The sequence below is a fragment of the Rattus norvegicus genome, chromosome 1 (assembly GCF_021556685.1).
Source record: "Rattus norvegicus strain SHRSP/BbbUtx chromosome 1, alternate assembly SHRSP_T2T, whole genome shotgun sequence".
NCBI classification, from domain to species: domain Eukaryota; kingdom Metazoa; phylum Chordata; class Mammalia; order Rodentia; family Muridae; genus Rattus; species Rattus norvegicus.
Genome location: NC_141534.1, coordinates 65,148,136 through 65,160,094, shown reverse-complemented (window position 1 = coordinate 65,160,094; position 11,959 = coordinate 65,148,136).

Here is an 11,959-nt window from a genome sequence, read left to right as displayed (position 1 = left end):
AGGTGAATGGAATCTTCCCAGGGCCTGGAGAGGTCAGCTAAGGGAGTACAGAATAAGAAAGCAACACAACCCAATTTCCCCACCAGCAAGAAGAAACCGGCCTGATGTCAGTTGCCAATTCCTGAGGCTTTAAGAGAAGCCTACAGACTGGAAGGACTGAGGTAGGTGAGGTTAAAATACAGTTCCACTGAATGCTGGAAAGTGATGTGTGTGTGCGTGTGTGTGCGTGTGTGTGTGTGTGTGTGTGTGTGTGTGTGTGTGTGTGTTCCATGCATGTGTTTCTGTGTGAGTGTGGTTGGTTTGTTGCTGTTGTGTGCTTAATTTGAGACAGAGTGTCACCACAATCTGAAGCTTTCCTAAAACTCACCCTGTACACAAGGGTGGTTTGGACAGTAAGGAGACCTTCTCTCTCCTGAAAGGTGGGATTAATGATGTGTAGCACAAGCTATGTGTGAATGTAAATTTTAAAATCTGAAGATTTTATAAACCTCCTTTTTCTTGCTTTAAAAATGCTGGTGATTACAGCAACACATGGTACACTGAGGACAGAACAGAATATACAGTGTGAGTTTTGAGATGGTTCAGAGGTGAAAGGAATAGCTGATGATCTGAGTTTAGTTCCAGAGGCACTGTTAATAATCAAACACAAATGTAGCCGACTTTTATCCTGTGTAAAAATCAGTCAGGGCATCCAGTCAGAGATTAAAGTATTTTTGGTGTTGTGATGCTACACAATCATAAGACTGATTCCTGTGGAACAGGCTAGTGAAGCAGACAGTAATCAACAGGACACGAGAAAACCTACAGAGCCGGAACTAGAGAGAAAGCTCAGGATTTCAGAGTACTGGCTGCCTTTGCAGAGGACCTTCACTTATTTTCAACACTTCCAAGTCAGCTCACAGGCATGTGCAACTCAAGATCTAGAATATCTTACCCTCTTTGGATTTTGTGGGCACTACATAATACACACAGTGCACATATACTCATGTACACCCTTGTTGGATGACCATAATCCAACCACAGCAGGGACAGAGCTCGCCACCCTCAAGCTTGCCAATTTGAAGGAGGAAGCCTTCTTGTTAAAAGCACTGGAGAACAGCAGGCAAAAGGACACCTGACTCACACATTCCACCGGAGATCTTGAGATGGAAGCCACACATAACTCTGGCCTTCTCACTGAAGAGAGGTCATCTTTGGATTAGGAGCTTTCATCTGATCCTGTTTTCCTCTTGGATCCCATTACAGAAAAGCATTTGTGTTTGTCCAACTCTATACAGGTTCCCAACACCCTTGCTAGTCATGTCTGACAAATCCATATGGAAACCACTGTGTAACTGGAGTCCTAGTCTATAGCATCTCTCTCCTTCACGCTACCCTCCTTTTATAATGCAGATTTCATAAGAAATCATATTCTTTGTGTACTTACAAATCCCATGTTGTTTACATGTGGCTCATATTTCTTCCTCAGCATGCTTGCCTGGAGACAGGGCTGGATGCAGGTATTCTTTAGACAAGGCAAGATGCAGGTACCGTTGTAGCCATAGGACACCAGCATCAAAGCTGTAGTTCAGTGCATGCATGGCATGCATTCACAAAGAAGACTGGAGCCCCAAGGGCAGGTACATCCACAGGGTACTAGGGAGAGGGTCCTGATTACTACTGTTGATGTTGCATTTCCTCCTTGTTCTGACTGTTTTAACTGGAATTGCCCCCTCAGAGCAAAATTCCTAAGATATCTGACAGCCACACACAGATGCACATGCAGGTAAAACACAAATGCATGTGAAATAAAAATAAATAATTTAAAACTGATGAGAGAGAGAGAGAGAGAGAGAGAGAGAGAGAGAGAGAGAGAGAGAGAATGGTGTTTATAAAAGAGAAACTTACCCTCAAAACCTGTTTACTGTCCTGAAACTTCTTTCTCATGGGCAGAGGAACATAGACATGAAATTCTTTCTCTCTACACTTCTCAGTGTTTGCTGGTGTACTCTAGATAACCGGTTATTTGGTGAAATGTTGAGGGGTTTAGAAAGATGAACATCATGTTGTAAGTCAATGGTCTTTAGTCCCTCGTGAGTTCCGTGATTTCAGCTGAGGTTCTCTTGCAATGGGTTCTGTATCCAGAGTTATAATCATGAGCTGTGGAACTTCATTTGTTACATGGATACAGGGGCCCCAGTATAGTCATCTGTTACTTCCCCAACCCATGAGCATGACCCAGGCCCATTCACAAGTCAGAATTGGGTCCTCAGAGACGCCACTAGGAATGTATGTAGACAAAAGTAAGAAGTCTGGGGAGGGTAAGGAGGAAGAGTGTCAGGTTGAAGCCTGTTTCAAATTCAGAATAGCAGAGTATGTATTTCAGTTAATTGCTTTCATATTTCCCTGGTCGGTGCAATATTAGGACTTGTTAGATTAGATCTTTGAGCCAGAGAGCTAACACCACTGAAGCCAAAACTTTATACAGACAGGCTATCAGGAGTGTCACCCATGTTTACTCTCTCTGCTTCCAGAAGAGGTGCAGACAAATATTTCCTCACTCATGGTGAGTACACCACAAAGGAAACCAGTGCATGCTCCTTACACCCCTGAGGACTTCCCAGGGTAGGGGTCCCCAACACACTGGGATCTGACAGTGAAAGTGTCTGTGATTTGACCAGGGCACGAGGGACTACTTATATCACTTTTCCAGGGATGGCACTGCAGAGATCAGACAGTAGTTAAACTTGAAAGCTCATCACATTCAACTTCTCCCTGTGCTCCTAACACACCTGATCCCCACACCCTAAGAACTGGCAGCCCCTTTAAGCTGCTGCTGTACTTTCACACCCTGCCTCCCGGGACTCTGGACTCTTCCTCCTGATGCTCTGCTCCCAACTGCCTTGCACCCAGCATTTTACTCCTTTATTTTTATTTCTTGTTCCCAAATCGTGAATGTGTTCTGAGTGGGTCAGCTATGGGTAGGATCACGAAATATGTGACTACACACACGCACGCGCACACACACACACACACACACACACACACACACACACACACACACACACACGTACCAATTTAAGACAAGGCAGACTGTTTATCTGCAGGGGATCCAATGCCGTCAAGAACTGGGACCCTGAAAAAAAGAGCACTACACTTCAAAACAAAAATCCAAGGAAAATAAACAACTGGAGTGTCAGTGGAGGTTGTGTAAGAAGAGTGTCAGAAGAGCCTGTGAGAAGGTGAAGGGCACACTGAACACCCAGCCAAACTGGAAACGTCTGAACCTGAACTGTTCAGCATGCACCCTGCACTGTGGCATGCTGTGGGGGTGTCTGAGAAACCATATCTCATCACCTGAGTTTGCACGTATTTAGACCAAGTCTTTGGGTGTTGGAGGTGACTACTATATCTATAGATTGGTTAAAATTAATTTGGATGAATTCATCATGCATAAACAGTACAACAAAGTTGTCCAGACACAACTGTTGGATGTATCATTAATGGATTACTCCTTAAATACTTCTGAGCACGAGGATGAAAAATTTAGGATTAATATATGTTCCACTAGTGGATGACTCATTAAATGTGCACCACACTGGAGGGGACCAACCATCAAAGGATAGCTACCATTCTTTTAATCTTTTGCAACTGCAGTAGCCCATGCAAAGCAAACACTCACATGTGTCTCATCAGTCAATCAGTCTACAGGACAGAGATTACCTATGCCAATCTCAGGGACAGAACAGCATTTTCTGTTTCCAATTCAACTACCTTTTTTTCTTTAACCTGCAGCCAGGATCCAAAAAAAAAATGATTCAAAACAGCATTTACCTGCCCACACTGAAACACCATTAATGAACAGAGAACAAGAAATGGTAGAAACAGTCTCAGCAAGGAGAAAGTCAACAGTCAGGTTGTGAAGACTCCTTCACATACTGCAGAGACAAGAGAAGTCAGCCTCAGCAAGGCCTGGCCGGCTACCCACACACACCCCATGGCTCTGAGCCCATCAGCTCCAGACCTGAGGACTACCAGGGATACAAGCTTGACACTCAAGACTCTTTTATCTTTCGGTCAGTAAGGTGCCGTGGAAAGTACCTGGGAAGCAGGGTAGCAGGGTTCACAGAGAAAGTCATAGAAACATTTCAGCCTTAAAAATCAAAATCTCATCCCTTCAAAGCCAGGTGTGTGAGTGTGTGTGTGTGTGTGTGTGTGTGTGTGTGTGTGTGTGTGTGTGTGTGTTTGTAGGTGCTCATAAGACGTAGGTAGTCTTGGAAAATCAAGGAGAGGAAGGATTTATTGAGAAGCTGAGATGGTGGTCAATGAAGGGTGGATGTTGGAAGGAAGCTAGAGCATGGTGGGATTTTAATAGCCAAAGAAGTGAAATTCGTATTTAATTCCCTTTGACAACTGGTCCAGGTGCAGTGTTCCTGGTGGTGGCTCAGTGCTCCAGCTGTGGATTCAGGGAACTCAGAACATCATACTGAAAATAATCTAGCAGACTACAGAGTCAAATTCCTGCTGGTGCTCCAGTCCCATCAGAGAAGAAATTAAGTCCCTCCTCCTATGGATCCTCTCATTTTTGTCATTCTCTCCTGCAGGAGATTCAGTCCTTCCTCTGAGGGGGCTGCTCATACCTGCAGGAGATTCAGACCCTCTTGAAGGGAATTCTGTCTCCAGACTGGGATGCAGACCCTCCTGTTAGAGAATTAACTCTCTAAATCTTCTCACAGAGTATGTGTGACTACATGGAGACAGCATTATCTGCACTTCTAAACTCTGATTGGTAAAGAGAACCCACGATATGAGTTTGAAAACCTCTGAGTTATATACTGAGTAATGAAAACCTACAAGTTATATACTGTTGATTTCTAAATGTATTCAGTTGATTATGAATTATTCTGCAATATTTTGATGAAATTTACTTACTTCCTCGATTTCAAACAAAAATAGAAGCTATAGTTAAAAGTTTAGTGTGTGTTTGGCCAAATTATTTACCAAATATTTTTGGTTTTTATAAAAGTTGGTGTACGACATAAAAATTTTCCCCTATTTTGTTTTGTTTACTGCTAGGATATAGAAATGCTTTATTTCTGCTGACAGAGCTTATATTCATTGGTCTTGTATAACTCACTGTTCAGTGCTAAACTTTAGCAGATTCCTTAGGGTCTCTGCCATTTATAACAGGATTCCATCTACAAGTCTACTGCCTTGTTCTTCCTTTCTGATGAGATGCCTTTTGTTCAGTTTTCCCCCGTAAATGACAGAGCTATACTGTGAGAACAATGATGGACAGCAGTGCCAGAAAGACCTGGGACACATTTACAAAGTCTGGTCCAATTAGAATGGGGCATGGTGAGATAGTTCTGTCAGGTTTGCTCTGACCCTATGAGTCTCTCTTCACTACCTTCACTTGGACAAGTTGTAACCCAATTAATATGGTGAAGGATGAAGTCCCTGACACTTAGTAGGTGACAATGCCTTCCACGTGATCCATTCAAGGAAACCTGAAAGGTGGGCTCTCTTGTAATGACATTGCTGTCTTTATGAAAGGGACCCTAAAGTCACAGACACTTGAAGGGTGCAGAGAGAGACCACAGGGCACCAAGAGGAACCAGCTACCTACAAACGGAGGAGAACTGGAGCCAACTCTTGGACCCCAGTCCTCCAAACGGAAGCCAACAGAAACCTCTGCTCAGTTCTGCCTGCAGCCCACAAACACTAGAGTGTGCATTCTTGGTGTGCTCCAGAGCCTGAAAGTCGCTGCTCTAACCCCAGCTCTGTCGTGGGGTGGATGGAAGTCTTGTCTAACTTGGGGTGGATGGAAGTCTATCTCTCAAGGTGAGGTAAAGTGGTCCTGAGTTAGGTGCCAAGGTCCAGTCCCAGGGGGAAGCTTCCCGATAGCTAAGCTTGAGCTTGAAGCAGGCAGAGCTGTGCTCTCCTTAAGGAATGTAGCACTAGTTGCCAGAATAGAGGTTTCTTCTTTCAATGTACACTTAGGCAAATTTGCAAAGATCCAAAATGCTGGCTGTGATTCTCACCAGTTTCCTTGGAGTATGCCCACAGAGTTCCTTGTCTGCTCCTGGGAATCCAAGCCTTGTCCTCGAAGGGGCTGCTCATGCACTCATCTGACTTCTTTGGCCAGGAAGCACACCTGCTAAAAACTGAATTTTAAGAGGCAGATAAGATCAGAGAAAGGACTAAAAGAGCTCGAAGGGGCTCGAGACCCCATATGAACAACAATGCCAAGCAACCAGAGCTTCCAGGGACTAAGCCACTTCCCAAAGACTATACATGGACTGACCCTGGGCTCCAACCTCATAGGTAGCAATGAATAGCCTAGTAAGAGCACCAGTGGAAAGGGAAGCCCTTGGTCCTGCCAAGACTAAACCCCCCAGTGAATGTGATTGTTGTGGGGAGGGTGGTAATGGTGGAGGATGGGGAGGGGAACACCCATAGATAAGGGGAGTGGGAGGGCTTGGGGGGATGTTGGCTTGGAAACCGGGAAAGGGGATAACAATCGAAATGTTAATAAGAAATACTCAAGTTAATAAAAAAAAAGACCTAGAGACAGGAGGAACTGCATCCTGAGCATTTGTGTAGGAACTTTGGCTTGGACTGATCAAGTATCAGAAGGACCATGAATTCCCTATGGCCAAATTAGCTAGGGCTAAGTTTATACCAAGAGAGCTCCTTGAAATACCTGATCTGCAGTTTGCGCTCCCTTCTACAAGCAACTACTCAATTGAATATAAGTGACTACATCCAGGTTACTTAGTTGGCTGCTAAGTGTAAATCTACTTTTACCTGTATTTAAACATATGGTTCATATCCCCATTAAATGGAAAAGCCCCAGTGGTATTAGTTTTAAAAGTGCTCACATAATAAGTTTTTGCCAAGAAATTTTCAGTAATTTATGTAGAAATCTATATGGAGAATGCAGTATAGTACAGTCAAATCACAGGCTTTATAATCCTATATTTAAAGTTTGATATGATTACAAATATTAAAGCAGGACTATTTTAAATAGTCTAATATATTTAATTTAGAATTAATCTGTTTTTCCATGCACCAATCAGCCATAATGTAGGTTAGCTTGTTTCCTAAGTCATGTGTTTTAAGAGGCGTATCAGTCTACCAGCTAAATTTGAAACACCTTTTACAGGATTGTATTATTTAGGTACCAGGAATAATAAGAAGATGAAAAGAATAGGAAAGTTAAAATGATTTAGTAAGCATTAAGATTTATGGATGCATAACAGCTTAAATCTTGATGAGATATGTGTAAGAAAACTAGTAGGGGGAGCATAAGTAAAGGAATGATCCTATCAGTGCCTCTAAACCATAAAATGCACTCCTACAGTTATCTGAACTCCATTGACTACGGAAGTCAAGGTAAAACACACACACACACACACACACACAAACAAAAGAGGCAGATCAGATCATCTTTCTGATTATGTTCACAACATAGACTTCTTTGTTTATTTGTCTGTTTTTGTTTTTTAATTTTTTATTAGATACATTTCTTTACTTACACTTCAAATGTCATTCCCCTTCCCGGTTTCCTGTTCATAAATCTTAGGTGGGGCTGCTGTAAGGTTCAGATTCTCTGCTTGGGAGCCATTACCACACATGATGTTTATATTTTTGTTCACTTTTATCAATCTATTTTTCTGCGGTGTGCTCTAAGAGGGCAATGAGTACGGTTACATAATTATTGGTATTAACAGCTGTACTCCCAAATCCTGCTCAGTATGGAGTCTGCTGATGTTCAGCATAAGGAGGTGCCAAGTCAGGGAACCTTCATGTGCTGATGCAGCAAATGAGAGTCCAGGGAAGCCCCAAGCGGGAGATGGAGGAAGGAGCCATAAGGACAGTTGCGAGAAAACGGGTCAACTTCCCTAAGATTCGGAAAAGAAGCAGTTGGTCTCCATCCCGAGGGAACTCAAGCTAAGACTCACAAAATAGTGCTACTAAGCCAACCCAAATTCTCTTATTTTCCCCACATCCCTGAGAGCAGAAAGGAGTGGTTTCAAACTCCATGGGCTCCCCTCATACTCACTGGAATTGGATGGTGAAACTGCCATAACCTCTGTTCTGAAAAATCCCCTCAGGAACTAATGAAGGGCGTGGCTAAGTCCGAGAGAGGAGGGGCGGGTATCGTTCATTGGCCACTCATGCGCGCGCATGAGCTCTATGCCCATACACTGGAGTTTTCCAGGCTACCTTTCAGGATCCTTCGCATTTACAGTGCTTGTAAAATACAAATCAATTTACTGTGGCATTGAATACCCATCTCACCTAGAGGCATCACTTTCCCAGCCCACTGGCGATCCTGCTCCCTGAGACTTGTAATGGAGGAGGCCCTTCCCCTTCCACTCTACCATCTCAGGAGAGTCTACCACACAGACAATGTCTTATAGGGTCCTTCAATCAGGCCCCGCAGGTTCTGTGTTCATTTCTCACACTTTAACATTTATCCACACCTGTGGTCTGCTGATGTCTCCTGATCCCCCATCCTGTTCTGTATGTGACTGCCTGGGATCACAGGGCGAGTAGGGGCAGTACTATCTACATACTGTTTAAAACGTTTAGGCAATCTCAAGACTGGCACTTACCTCCCAGCGCTGTGAGTGAACAGGTTGAAAAAAATTCTTATACAAACACAATCACCTGACACTTTAGGAGATGAAAATTTCTTCTGCCAAGTCAATCAACCACCCTATTCTGCTTAATTGTATAATAAATTCATGAGTATAACTGTTTCTGAAATCACTTTATTACCTGGGAATGGGCAAAGGAAGACTCATGTAGGATTTGGCAGAAAATGAAGTGGTACAGAGACCAGGGGCCACAGTAGGCCTGAGCCACAAATCCCACACAGGACAGGGAGCACAAGAAGACATGGTCCTGGGTCAGCACCAAATCTAGTTTCTAAGGGATGTCTCTACAGAATTAAAAATAAATAAATTAAAATATAGAAATACAAACACTAATTCCAACATATAAGTTCTGTTCTTCCAAAAAAGTTCCCCACAAGCTTTTTAAACCCTTAAACATGCTTCCCCTTTCTTAAAGTTCCTTTGCATTATTTATAGGACACTGCTGAGTGTCATAGGCTACAGGTAACAGTACTCAAAGTCATTCCCTGTTCATCTGAACTTTACATCCTTTGACCAGCAACTTCCCAACTCCATCATTACATTTCACCCAAACCCTGAGATTTGGACACTGTCCTGCTCCCCGTGCTAAAGCACAGTAGTCATGAGGGTGAGGGGACACAACATCCCACTGACCCTTCAGCCTGCTGGAACGGATCAGTGTATCCTGTGCCATGATAATAAAACATACCTTCCTTCCATCAGTACTGAGTGGCCACTTACATTTGAAACGTGAATGACCAGAAGACCTTTAAGGCAATGGGCTTATCAGTGTGTAGTTTGGGGAGTCCAGGCCTTAGGAAAACATTTCCCAACAGTAGTGTACGCTATTCAATGTGCTCTTGCAACACTTATTCACATCTGACCTCACTGTCCAGGGATGGCCAAGTCTACTTCACTACAGGTCTCACAAACACACATGCAGTGTTTTCAGATGCTTGCAGGTTCTTGAGTGCATCTGTCTTCCCATGCACTAGGGACAGCAGGTACCTGCTCTTCTTTGGGAGGTATCAAAGGCTACTTTTTATGCTATCAAAGGCTCCCTATGTGCTGCAGACACAAGGAGAATGCACTTCCTGGGCAAGACAAGTGTGCAAATCCTTCATCAGCTCTCTGGGACATTCTATTCTCTTACAGAGGAAAAAACAAAGACATGCTTTCAAATAGGAAACTTGATAAACGTAAAAAATACTAATGGTTGTATTTCAACAATTGATCGTACAGCTCTTATTAAAAAGAATTTTTGGGTTTCAAATGCTTCCGTTTTATTTAAAATTGTGATTATTTCCCTGATGCACAGATTTCTATGGAACAGAAAGTTCTTCTGAAACCATATTAGAGATTCTGAAAAAGAAAATGTGTTGAAATCATAAAGTCACCTTTCACACAAAATAAGCAAACAGGCCTTTCTCCCATAGCTCAACTGAGGAGTGAGGATGCAAAATTCAGGAATTAAAATTAAATAAATCTGTTACACTGAGAAAGAGATGCAGAGTCAACTGACACAAGTTTTCTTATAGCACTTAAGTCACAGGGGGCACAGCAACACGCTTCTTCCTTTCCTGACAGAGTTTATAAATCTCTTTACTAAATTTACAACTTCTGAGATAGCTGTGTTTGACCGCCACACATGAGCTTCCATTCGTCTCGGACGTCTTTGCTCCTGCTTGCAAGAATGCTGTGTAATGCTGTGAGAGCTCTACAGCCTTTGGAACCACTGAAGTATTAGTTAACTCTAATAGAACTGTCACCTTTGCTTTCCACTAATGATTAGTATTCTGGTGATTTGAATTGATAAAAATAAAATCCCTAGCATCAAATCTGAAACCTTTCTCTAGAATTTTGGAAATTAAATTATGAATTAGATATTCAATCTCAAACATTTACATTGGATCAGGAGGCTCACATTTTAGACGAATGATGTGTTGTGCGCCTTACATTAACAACTCCTTGCAGCCAACTCAGGCAAATTAAAGAACGTACAGGCAACATTTCACCTGCCATAAGAGACCTGTCTCCTGCATACAGGGTCCCCAATGACACAGGAATGCCCTAGGCTGAGAGGCCTGTCTCCTGCAGACAAGAGCAATTCTCAAATTCATCTAGAATGACAAAAAACACAGGATAGGGAAAATATTCTCAACAATAAAAGAAATACTGGGAGAATCAGCATTCCAGAGACACAGTAGTGCTCTGAAATTTTCGGTGATCACTGTCTGGTAGGAAAATGGAGGTTTTAGAAAGAACAAAAAGATAATGTCTAGGCCTACTGCCCTTGGAATGACAATGGAAAAGGTAGGGTAGAGGAAACACCCTGTCATCTTTAAAGCCCTTCATTCTGCCTTCTGGGTCCAAGAGTGCCAATGCTAACAAGAACGGGTAACTTCACCTTTGTCAGATCTCTAAGAACTAGGCAGGATTTTTCTTGGTAAAGTAAGACAAAATTTCTTGGATGTGGAACATCTCTCAATTGCAACCATTTCAGAAAAAGAAATTAAACATCACTTAGAAGGACATTTGTTCCTTCCTCTTCAGGCCCACCCCACAAATCGACTGCCAAGGTGAGACCTGCTTGAGTACAGGTGACCTCTCTCTTCTCACTTAGTGTTCAGTTCATTCTCAAGCTCTGTTACTTTACGAGAAGCTTCCACTTTGTCAGACATATCATGACTTTTTGAGAAGTTGTGTGGACGCTCTTTAAACATCAGGTTTTCATGATCTCCAGAACTGCCAGATAAGTGTGCATCTTGGCTGAACAAGAGGAGAACACAAAAGATTATGCATAAAAATACAACTAACTAGCCTAACTAAATTTTCATCTAAATTTTAATGTTTCAGTGGGAGCTGTTCATTTTTGCACATTATTTCAGTTATTTTATGTATTGTGGCTGAAACAAACTATACCTACTCTACGGTCTGAGCAGAACTTTAAAATCCAATCTTTGCTCATCAACTACAAGTCAGTTCAAAGAAAAGGGCAGGGTTTGTGGCATAACCCTATAACCAACCTTGCCAAAAAGGTATGAGTACAACTTAAAATATATCAAAAGAGTAATAAACCAATAAAGAATTCCATGCAGAAAAGGGGCAAAATAAACTCTTGATTGTGACTTTCAAAAATAAATATGTGCAGTACTGATGGCTCAGTGATCAACTGAAGATTACATAAATGCTAGGAAGAACAGGCAGCCAGCTTAGCCATTGAGAGACTCTCTTTCATTGAGCAAGGGAGAGTAATTAGAGGATAATTTCTGTCAACATCAGGGCAAGCCTCCACACGCACCTATATACACAGATGTATATGGTGGTATAAC